The sequence below is a fragment of the Camellia sinensis genome, chromosome 6 (genome assembly GCF_055761805.1).
Source record: "Camellia sinensis isolate YWXY chromosome 6, ASM5576180v1, whole genome shotgun sequence".
Classification (NCBI taxonomy): domain Eukaryota; kingdom Viridiplantae; phylum Streptophyta; class Magnoliopsida; order Ericales; family Theaceae; genus Camellia; species Camellia sinensis.
The window spans coordinates 72,288,988-72,298,680 of NC_138966.1; the positions used below are offsets into that span (position 1 = coordinate 72,288,988).

At 35.5% G+C, this 9,693-nt stretch overlaps 1 long non-coding RNA gene and 1 pseudogene across 2 annotated transcripts; one reads left to right on the plus strand and one right to left on the minus strand.

Moving 5' to 3' along the window:
• Positions 1-2,884: 2,884 nt before the first annotated feature.
• On the minus strand, positions 2,885-4,043 carry LOC114260310 (uncharacterized). The gene is made up of 2 exons (XR_014332439.1): positions 3,430-4,043; positions 2,885-3,276 (listed from the first exon to the last, which is right to left on the minus strand). It is a non-coding gene; the product is annotated as an uncharacterized LOC114260310 (long non-coding RNA).
• Positions 4,044-6,798: 2,755 nt separating this feature from the next.
• LOC145792692 (subtilisin-like protease SBT1.7 pseudogene) lies at positions 6,799-9,693 on the plus strand (annotated as a pseudogene). Its single transcript, XR_014332440.1, has one exon. The product of XR_014332440.1 is annotated as a subtilisin-like protease SBT1.7 pseudogene (transcript).

Below are 9,693 nucleotides of genomic sequence, written 5' to 3' on the forward strand. Positions count from 1 at the left end.
ATGGCTCGAGCGACTAAAGTCATGCTTGAGCACAAAATTGAGGTAACCAGTACTTTTGCAGAGCAAAGGGGTCCGCTCGAGCGGAGAACCTTATTTCAGAAATTTGAAAAGTTATTTTGTGTTTCATTTTCCGTTCTCTTTCACTTCTAAGCACTCTTAAGCATGCATTAAGAATTGTAAATGAACTAACAGGATATGAAAGAGGCCTAAGAGAAATGAATAACTTAAGAACAGATCGAATCGCTTGTGATCCAATGTATTGTGAAATGTGTAGGGTCGAGCGTAAAGGCCAATCCATCGGCAGAACACTGTGAGTAATATCTTAGTAAGAATGTGTTAAAGTATGTTACTTTCCAAATGCTCACTTATGTAAGAGTTCTATGGATTTGTTAATTTGAATCGAATATTCGTTATGCCAATGACTGAATAAGACCGATGGAATATGATTATGATTATGACATGCTTATGATCTCAAGTATGAAAAGTGCATAAATATAAATGATTGGGCCAAAGGCCGTTTGACACGAATGATTGGACCAAAGGCCGTTTGACATGAATGATTGGGCTAAAGGTCGTTTGACATAAACGATTGGGCCAAAGGCCGTTTGACATAAACGATTGGGCCAAAGGCCGTTTGACACGAATGATTGGGCCAAAGGTCGTTTGCCATGAATGATTGGGCTAAAGGCCGTTTGATAAGAACGAATTGGGCCCGAGGCCGCTTGATATGTTGGGCCTAAGGCCGTTTGATATGTTTGTTACGAATTTCATTCATGTGACTTCTTTATTTGATATTATTCACTAGGCTTTCGCTCACTCTCATTTATATGCATGTAGGTGAGCAAAAAGATGTCCAAACCCAGCCCCAATGAAGAATAAGAGAGGAAGTCAGTTTTATGGAGTTAGCCCGAATGTCTCACGCAAGACACTTTGTTTTTTTGTACTTTTGTTTACTTCCTTTTGCTATCTTGGTGAATACATTGGATCATCTATGTACATAAACTTTTGCTTGGCTGACTACATGTTTGAAGTTCCTTGATATACAAGATGTTAATTCTATTTATATGTGTGAGTTATTATGGAATGCTTTTGGAATAATTCTGCTATGCCATATAAGTACAGCTCATTGGACAAATTTTTTTTTTTTTAAATTTGCTTCCGTTTTGCCCCTTATTTCTACTGATATATGTTTAATCAGGTTTGAGGCCGCAAGTAATTTCTTGATTATTGGCCGGTTATGACCTTAATCTATAGGGGCGGGTTCGGGTCATGACAATGCTTGCCAGTTTATGCATTTGCCTCTTGCTCATGTTAAACACCTTCTGAGATATCTTAAAGGTACTCTCGACCTTGGGCTTCAATTTAGTCCTGGTCCTTTCAGTCTTCAAGCTTACTCTGACTCTGATTGGGTTGGCAACTCTTATGATAAAAGATCAACTGCCGACTATTGTATTTTCCTTCGCTCTAATTTGATCTCTTGGTTTGCTAAAAAGCAGCCCTCTGTGGCCAGCTCTTCTATTGAGGTCGAATATCAAGCCTTAGCTCAAACAGCAGCAGAGCTTAGTTGGCTTACCATGCTCTTATCTGATCTTCACATTTCAGTTCCTGCACCTACTCTTTGGTGTGATAATACATCTGCTATCTCTTTTTTCTCTAATCCTATCTTCCATGCCCGAACAAAACACACAGAAGTTGATTACCATTATCTTCGCGAGAGAGTAGCAACTAAACAGCTCCAAATTAGTCACATTTCGACTTCTGATCAATTGGCTGATATTTTTACAAAACCCCTTTTCCAAGACAGAGTCACAAGCAAAGTCTCAACCTCAGTCATGAATAGAGCTACACTAGTTGTAGACCAAGCCCCAGCTCCAGCTCAAGGAGTTGGTCAAGCCATCTGTGGCTAATGCTCATGGGATGGGCATGTGTATGAAGTTGAGGAGGTTACAATCCACTTGTGTTGGTTACAAGAATCTGTTAGGAAGTTATATAAACATAACCATGGTTAGTTAGTTGATGTATTGAGTTAGGCAGTTACAGTGATTGTATAAGAGACACAGTTGTACTGATTGGAATATTATGGAAATAAAAATGATCTTCAAATTCTTTTAGATTTCAAGTGCAAAACTTGGTTATTTTTCAATAGTATTCACGTATGATTTTAGCTGTTAGTATAGACACTAAAGGTTCCATTTATTTTAACGTAAAATATTTTACATCAAAAAATATTTTTCATGTAAAATAATTTTATGCAAAAAAATAAATTTTCTTCCTATTTTTCAGTGTTTGGCTGATATTTGTAAAATATTTTTCCAAATATTCATATTGCACTTTCTCTAACTTGCAATTAGTTGTGGACATTGAATTGATACTAAGAGAACCAATCATTCGTGTCGGCACTCCTCAATTATCGAGAGGAGTCGAACAACTTAACAGAAAACAACTTAAGGAATTTTAAAATCAAATTTATTTTTGGACTCTTCATGAAAAAGATTGTTTTAACAAAAATATTTTACTTACTTTATATCCAATCAAATAATGAAAAATGATTAAAATATATATTTTTTTTCATGAATACTTCACGCGAAACAAACGAAACCTATTTTTTTTTTTTTCCATATATTTCCGATCACAATCAAAATAATAATTAGAATAAATCACAACTAATATCACAATTAGTCAAAACTTAAAAAACAATGAATCATAACTAATAACATAATAGTTCGTAACCAAATACCACCGACATCATAAGTGGGTATATGATACATGATTGAAAATTGAAGCTAAGTTTGACAATTCTTAAAAATTCAAAAACTCAAAAAGTCACTATCCTATTTAAGTCGCGTCATCTTATTTAAGTCACATCACTTCTCTAATACATCACTTCAAACCCAATCCAAACTCAATCCATATTTCATAAAAAGTCAAAAAGTACACTTATTTAGATCATCCCAAATAACCCCTGAATCTCTATTATAGAATTTCCCACGTTATAATAGTAAAAGTTAAAATGACTGTTAAAGTGTCTTTTGACTTGTTAGAACAACTTCTCAGAGATTACAAATGGCCAAATAAGAAATTTTATACAAATTATAAATAACAAATTACAAAATCGTCAAAAAAAATTAGTTGCGGTACTCTGTATCAAAATAAAGCCCAAACACATTGTTGGTGTTGCTATCGTCCCTGCCGTCTCTGCGCATCTCCATTGCTGTGTTGGCTACCTTCTTTAACTTTCGACACCACCTAAAGCCAAGAGTTGAAGAAGAAAAACACCTACAATAGTAAGGGAGAAGTGAAAGAAGAGGGGACTATTGTGAGTATTAAAAATTAAAAAATCTATGCAGGAATGGAAAAGAAGCTCTCAAACTCCTCTTCTTAGACATAAAAAATCCAAATCCACACTATAGAAGTGTTTTTAGAACTCACTTGGAAAGATGCCAAAAATCTCCTAGAGAGAAAGGCTCTCCAACGCGTTTGTTAGGTCTCTAAATAAGATTACTTATGCTATTTTAATACAACCGATTCTCATAAATTTTTGACCATCACATCTACACCTCAACAAATTTATTGTGATCATGATTTAGTTTTGATGATGTGACAAAAATGACTTTAACAAACTTCAAGCCAAAATTTACACAAGATTTGGTTTGCCATTTTTTGGCAAGACATTTGGCTCACTATTGAAGAAGGATTTTTGAGATATCTAGCTAAAAAATAACTTTGGCAAGCCTTATAACTTTTCCATTAAGCTATGTTTAGATTATAGATTTGTGTATGGATTTTGAAAGGAAAAAAAAAAAAACTAGTAAGTGAAATATAGACAAAATGTAACTATATTTTATTTATATTTCACTCATATTTTTTCTTTTTATTTCTCATTCCTACACAAATTCATAATCCAAACACAAAATTACACTTATAGTACAAATAAAATATTTTTTTGACTATATCATTCTAACAGTTCACATGCTATTTTGACATAACAAATTCTTACATCAGTTTTTTACCATTGGATCTACTCAAATACTTTCTTGTGATCATGATTTAATTTTGTTAATGTGACAAAAATTGCTTTACAAAACTTCAAGTCAAATTTGAAGCAACAATTAATTTTAATAATTTTTGACAAGACATTCAACTACTCAATATTGGAGAAGATCTTCTAGCAACTTTTTAAGATGTCTACCTTTAAAAATAATTTTAGCAAGTCTTTTAACCTTCCGATTAGAGTTTCTCTTACTAGAGTTCAAACTTAAAAAATAATACCAGTTTTAAAATCCATCTATTTTAGAAACATACCATACCAAAGTGTTTTGAATGCAGTTTGGCATGTTGCATTCAAAATGATGCAGTTTTACACTACAGTATTCTAGACAATTTTTATTTTTTATTTTTTAGGAGAAAGTCAGTAGCATCACTGTTTCCACAAATATGCCTATACACACGTACACACAAAAGCATAATAGACTAATGCAGTGTTTTAATTTATAGAATGAAATGGAATGGTCCTTTCTCAGCCTCTTTACAAACAGACGATTTCATTATAATAGTGAATAATAATTTCATTTATAATATATTTTTTAATATTTTTAATGAATCAAACGTGAATAAATATTATAACAGAATGATCATTTTGTTTTGTCTCGTTCCAATGAACCATATAGAACATAAAAAGTGTAAACTAACTAGATACACCTACTTGTTTTAAACTTCAAACAAATCCAAGAAGATGATAATTGCCACAAGAAGATGATAAAATGGGAGAAACAAACAAATCGATAATCCCATGTCGCTAAATATATTACAATTATTACTATGTATCATATATGATTATATCTAATCAAAGAGTCTATTCTTCATGAACATTAACTTCACTTTTCTTTCAGTGGTTACAATGTAACATGAGTTTACCGAATTTCAATCCATGTCATCACTACAATAATATGAATGAATGATTAGCTAAAAGTAGCAGCAGAGAGGGACCAAACCCCAAATCCTTTTCTGCTTCCTATTTGACTTAGACACATGGTGGTCCTCCCCCACTATCGCTAATTAATGCATGATTAAGTGGGCTGTCTCATAAAAGGACATTATCACTTTGTCCATATACAAGAAAAACCCATAAAAATTAGGAAGAACATGTTTGATTCTACTAAAAAAAAGTAATCTAAAAAAAGTTTCTCTAATTTGGCATATCACTGCAAAAAATTTAGAAATAAAATTAGTTTTTGGGGATCAAATATTTTTGTTATAAAATGTTATTATATTTTTAGAACTGAAAATTGAACATTAGTGATGAATTATTATCTTTTTAGAACCAAATTTTTTGTCTCAAAAAGTAAATTATTTTGTCCCTAAAAGTCTATTTATTAATGACATTTTCAAAATTTTGTCGCTAAAAGCCTTGTTTTTTACTTTTCGAGAAGACCTTTTAGCGATTATCCTCACCACACTAGAAATTGATCTCTAAATGTCTTTTGCAACAAAATTTTCACTTTTAGAGACTACAAAATTTAGTCTCTAAAACTCTTATATGTTGTAGTGTATAATGATGTTTCATGATAAATATTTAATTTTAATTTGTCACATTTAATTATATAAGACTCAATTTTCTTGTCATATTGTTTAGTGAATTTATAGGTTTAAAATTGTTATTTTTTATCATTTCTCTAGAAATTATAGCAGTAATAGGCAAGTTCATCCTACAATTTTAGGGTTAATTACATTTTAAGTCCCCAAACTAAGAAATTTATGCAATTTTGCATTTTAATATTTAAATTACGTCAATTTAATTCTCAACATATGAAGAGTGTTTCAATTTGGTCACTAAACCAAACTCCATCAATTAACACCTTTAAAGAAAGGGAAAAATGTGTAATTTTATACCAAAATGCCGCATCACATATTTAAAACTGTAATTTTTTAGACACAATAATGACACATTTCGTATTTTCATACTAAAAGTGTAATTTTTTAAGTGAATATCTATATTTATTCTTACCTTAAACGGTGTCTAATGATGGAGTTAAATTAGGGCCCCAAATTGAAATACATTTTATACATGAATAACTAAATTGATACAATTTAATCATTAGGAACCAAAAATAGCATACTTTGGGGACTAAAATTTATATTGGGAACACAATCCCCTAATCAATCAATAGTTATATGATACATGTTTCTATTTCTAGATAAGATTGAACTCTCCATTCATAAGCTCTCCAAAAAATTTCCACTAGGCTCAGGAGTATATGATTTGCCTCCGGCACTGAAGAAAAAGAGGGGAAGAAAATGTTTAGGTTCTCTTCTATGAAATTTTTTATAAAACTGTATTTCTTGTTTCAAGTGATAAGACCAAATATACAACTGGGTTCTTAGAATTCTCAACTTGTCTAACAAATTTTAATGAAGAATAATGCAGCACAAATCTCCCAAAGCAAATAAGAGTATTCAATCAGGGAAGTTATTCAATAATTCAGGAATATCACGTGGCCATATTCTAAACCAATCACTAATTATTTAGCTCATGTTGTTCCCCATCCTCAACATAAATCGTGGAGCCTTATCACTTTCTACCAATCAAAACCTTATGGAGCACCACGTATTCATACTTCGGAATAGTGAATAATCACCCATTGAAACATTACCTGAGTTAAGCTCCATAGTATAGTCATTAATTATTGTTTTCCACTGCTTTTTTTTTTTTTTTTGGGTGAATAATTTTCCACTGCTTTTAACTCGTTGATGGCCTACATATCATCCGCTCATCCACATGCTGTTGTTCGATACTATGTTAAAACAAAATATGAAAAAAAGAAAGGAACAACACTTATCTCAGATGACTACCAGACAAATTAGCTCATCTTGAATAGTTAATTTTTGAAAGATGCAAAAGGATTCTTTTCTGTCCACATAATTGGACTCCAATCAAATGCTGAAATCACAAATCTACTATGTTCATTTTATTGTCACTTCAGTGGCTCCTATTCATTTCGCAATCTTGACAGACAGGACGCCTAATGCGGACTGTATTGCCCATGCTACTGACCTCACTAACGACTACTTAAATCAGAATTCATAGAGATGAACTAGCAAAGAACCAAGAAAATCTGTGAGATACAGCCCTATGTGAAATTTAGAGGTCCTGAATATATTCTAGCGGTTGAGCGGAGACACAGCTAGTGTAAACATGAATTTTTTGAGGTTCATCCCACTGTTAATACTGACACTTCTTATTACAATTACCCATCATGCATGTGTGGTTGCAGAAAAGAACCACCTCGAAGTAAAGAAGACTTACATCGTTCACATGGACAAGTCATCTATGCCATTGAGTTTCATTGATCACTTCCAATGGTATGGCTCGTCTTTAAAATCAGTCTCGGCTTCTGCGGACATGCTTTATGCCTACAACGACATAATCCACGGCTTCTCTGCGAGGCTAACAGCTGAGGAAGCCAAGTCACTTGAAGGCCAAACTGGGATTCTTTCTGTCCTAGAAGAAGTGAAATATGAGCTTCATACAACTCGTACACCACAGTTCCTTGGACTCGGTACAAGTGAAGCACTCCTCCCAGATTCTAGTGCAGTGAGCGACGTAGTTGTTGGGGTGTTAGACACAGGTGTGTGGCCCGAGATAAAAAGCTTCGATGATGCCGGACTCAGCCCGGTGCCTAGAAGCTGGAAAGGGGTGTGTGAGGTAGGCAACAACTTCAACTCATCAAGTTGTAACCGGAAACTAATTGGTGCAAGGTCCTTTTCAAAAGCGTATGAAGCAATTTTCGGACCAATTGATGAGAAAATGGAGTCCAAGTCACCAAGGGACGATAATGGCCATGGAACACACACGTCAACTACTGCAGCTGGGTCAGCTGTTGCTGACGCTAGCCTCTTCGGCTATGCTGCAGGGGCAGCAAGAGGGATGGCTAGTCATGCCAGAGTAGCCATATACAAAGTATGTTGGCTTGGAGGCTGTTTTGGCAGTGACATAGTAGCTGCAATGGAAAAGGCCGCTCAAGATGGTGTCAATGTTCTCTCACTATCAATTGGCGGCGCACTTTCTGATTTCTATAGAGATAGTGTAGCTATTGGAGCATTCGGGGTAATGTCAAAGGGAATTTTCATATCATGCTCGGCCGGAAATAGCGGTCCTCGTTCCATGACCGTGTCAAACGTTGCACCATGGATAACCACCGTAGGTGCTGGAACTCTAGACCGTGACTTCCCGGCATATGTTAAACTTGGTAATGGAATGAATTTATCTGGCGTTTCAATTTATAGTGGAAAGCCATTATCTGATTCCCTTGTGCCACTTGTGTACGCTGGTAATGCAAGTAACTACTCAAATGGTAATCTATGCATGACTGGCGGTTTGGTTCCCGCGAAAGTTGCTGGGAAAATAGTGGTATGTGATCGAGGGTTCAATGCTAGGGTGCAAAAGGGAGCGACAGTAAAAACTGCCGGTGGCGCAGGAATGATCTTAGCAAATACTGATATCAATGGGGAAGAACTAGTGGCCGATGCACATCTCGTAGCCACTGCAGCTGTGGGTCTGACAACAGGTGAAATGATAAAGAATTATATATTTTCCGATTCTAATCCAACAGCCACAATTATATTCGGAGGCACCCAGTTGGGTGTCCAACCATCACCAGTTGTGGCAGCGTTTAGTTCAAGAGGTCCAAACCCAATCACGCCAGAAATACTCAAACCGGATTTGCTAGCACCGGGTGTCAATATCCTAGCTGGTTGGACCGGTGCAGTTGGACCGACAGAAATCGAGGAAGACACCCGGCGGGTGAACTTCAACATCATTTCTGGTACATCGATGTCATGTCCACATGTGAGTGGGCTAGCGGCGCTACTCAAAGGAGCCCACCCAGAGTGGAGCCCGGCAGCTATAAGGTCTGCGCTGATGACCACAGCCTACACCACCTACAAGAATGGGAAAACTATACAAGATGCTGCAACTGGACAACCATCGACGCCATTCGATTATGGTGCTGGCCACGTGAAGCCAGTATCAGCCCTTGACCCAGGCCTCATCTATGATGCCACAATTGATGATTATCTAGGCTTCCTTTGCGCCTTAAACTACACTTCAAATCAAATTATGATTATCACAAATCAATATTTTACCTGTGAGTTGGGAAAGAAATACAGCTTGGGAGATCTTAATTACCCCTCATTTGCTGTTCCATTACAGACAGCCTCAGGCCCAGGTGGTGGTAGTAATGCAGTGACCGTGGTTAAGTATACCAGAACTTTGACTAATGTTGACATGCCGGCCACATACAAGGTTTCAATGTCTTCAGAGACACGGGCGGTGAAGATGGTGGTTGAGCCGGCGTCGCTGACTTTCAGTAAACCTAATGAGAAGCAGAGTTATACAGTTACATTCACTGCTAGTTCTATGCCATCAGGCATGGTCAGCTTTGCTCGTCTGGAATGGTCAGATGGAAAACACATTGTTGGAAGTCCAATTGCTTTCAGCTGGACATGATTATACTAATATTGAAGGGGTATAGTAATCATGAACGGTATAAATAGTTTTTATGCTTGTGAATAAACTAGTTTATGTATAAACTAGCGGGTGTTTTACATTTTGATATTCTTATTTACGTTCTACCAACTGTGCAAACAAAGATGATCATATTTGTTAAATATAGAAACTATATATTCTATTTATCA